A 2,399-nucleotide genomic window follows, 5' to 3' on the forward strand; every position below is an offset into this window, starting at 1 on the left:
AAAAAAAAAAAAAAAAGAGCAGATATGAATTAGTGAACAATCAGAGTAGATTAGGAGAGACCAGTTCATCAGTTATTGAAAAAAAAAAAAAGGGAGAAAATAATAGTTTCTTTCTTTTATTTTTTGAAAATGGTAGCTTCAACTTTAGTTGCAATATTCTAGTTGAAACTACCATTGCAGTAAGTTGAGAAGTTCAGAAATATGTCAGTGGTATTTGAATCTGAATATGTTTGATAATTAGATTGAACACTGTTCTGAGTGTTTGTTGGCATTTTACATTTTGTGCCTTTGACTGAGAGGGAAAAAGATGGAGACGGATATCAGGCTAGTCTTGCTTTTTGGAGTTTTGTTTGTTTGTTTGTTTTTAATTACTTGCAATTGAAGTTTTCAGCACTTCCTTGATTAATTGTGAAAGTCCTTTATCTGTGACTGTATTTCCATCACAATTTTCCAAGCAACTGAAGAAATGCTAGTGGCTTACAAGTGTCATTTCTTTTTTGTAGACCTGCAGAATGGCAGGGGACCTCTGCTTCAAGCTTACATGGAGACAGGCCTGCTCCACATCTCTCAGTCTGGGACCAGTGTCTTCTCAGGACATACTCATCCCAAGACAGATGGCAGAAGCATAAGAGACCAAAGCAAACCATGCAAGCATATGTAATGCCTCTGTTTTTATCATATCTGCGAAATTTCCATTGGCTAAAGCAAGTCCTGAGGCCAATAATAACATCAAAAGAGCCTATATGTTTATTCCACATATTTTACTTGGAGGCTTTGCCAAGTCACATGATAAACTAGGCAATTTGTAATTTTCTTGCAGTGAAAATGTAAGGAGTTAGGAACAATGATATAATCTACCAAAGGACATTTATCTTTTTTTTTTGAGACAGGCTCTCGCTCTGCTGCCCAGGCTGGAGTACAGTGACATGATCATGGCTCACTGTAGCCTCAGCCTCCCAGGCTCAAGTGACCCTCCTACCTCAGCCTCCCAAGTAGCTGGGACTATAGGCACATGCCACCACACCTGGCTACTTTTTTTTTTTCAGTCTATTTTTTGTACAGATGAGATTTTGTCATGTTATCCAGGCTGGTAACAAACCCCTGTGGTCAAGCAATCGTCTCACCTAGGAAGAGAGGATTGGGTGCATGAGCCATGGCACCCAGTCTATCATTTGTTCTTTTTATATATATCAATATTTTTTCCCAGGATTTTGCCATCAACTTTTTTATTCTATTCAAAAGTTTCATGCAATCAAAGTTATAGATGCTTCCTTTGCATTTTTTTACACTACTTACAGGTTTAGGAAATCCTTGCCTATTTTAAGCTCTGATAAATATTTACTTAAATTTTTGAGTAATTTTTATCATTTCTTTTTCTATACATAGCTATTTAACCCATCTGAAATTTATTTGGAGTGTGTGATATAAAGGTCTGATTCCTATTTTCCCAAATAGTTAATTAATTACCTAAAATTTTTTTTTTAACAGATGGAGTCTTGTTCTGTCACCCAGCCTGGAGTGCAGTGGTACAATTATAGCTCACTTTAGCCTCAAACTACAGGGCTCAAGTGATCTCAGCCTCCCGAGTTGCTGGAATTACAGGCATGAGCCACTGTGCCTTGCTAATTGCCCACAAATATGTTAATACAACTTTCTGTGTGCAATATGAAGAAAACTACTTTGTTGAAGGTGGTTAATGAAGCAAAATTTCAATAAATGAATAAATGTGGCATATATCTAGACAAGAAAATTAAATGTTATGGAGTTTTCCATTCATAAATAATTGCTATCTATTATAGACTGTGGACAACTTAAAAAAGAAAAAAGAAGTCTACGGCCATACCACCCTGAACACGCCGATTTCATCTGATCTCGGAAGCTAAGCAGCGTTGGGCCTGGTTAGTACTTGGGTGGGAGACTGCCTGGGAATACCAGAAGCTGTAGGCATTTTAAGATTTAAAAAATTTAAAAAAAAAGAAAAAAGAAAAAAATGCTATGTAAAAGCAATGAAATATCAACAGAATATTTTTTATCTGACAGCAAATAATAGAATATGTCTGGAAAAATAAACAATGAAGGATAAGTTATGGAAAGTATTGCACTAAATATTATTAACTACGATTATTAAATATTATGGTTTTGGTGGCAAGAATCAAAAGACCAGTAGAATAAAATAGTCTAAAACATGTAAAAATTAAATATATGACAAAGAAAACAAACCAAATCAGTAGCAGAAAAGAAGATTAATTTTTGTAATAAGAGGCAAGTTTCGGAGAGAGATCCAAGATGGCTGATCACTAGCAGCTCGGGATTGTAGCTCCCACTGAAAGAGCAGAGAACGAGAGGACACCACACTTTCAGATCAATTTTTGTTGCTCACCCACCAGGAGATTCCCAGC

At 36.0% G+C, this 2,399-nt stretch overlaps 1 pseudogene; it reads left to right on the top strand.

Annotated features, from left to right (window-relative positions):
• The first annotated feature begins 1,829 nt into the window (after positions 1-1,829).
• LOC119468731 lies at positions 1,830-1,947 on the top strand (annotated as a pseudogene).
• Positions 1,948-2,399: the final 452 nt, after the last annotated feature.

The sequence above is a fragment of the Cebus imitator genome, unplaced genomic scaffold (genome assembly GCF_001604975.1).
Source record: "Cebus imitator isolate Cc_AM_T3 unplaced genomic scaffold, Cebus_imitator-1.0 Scaffold484, whole genome shotgun sequence".
Taxonomy (NCBI): Eukaryota; Metazoa; Chordata; class Mammalia; order Primates; family Cebidae; genus Cebus; species Cebus imitator.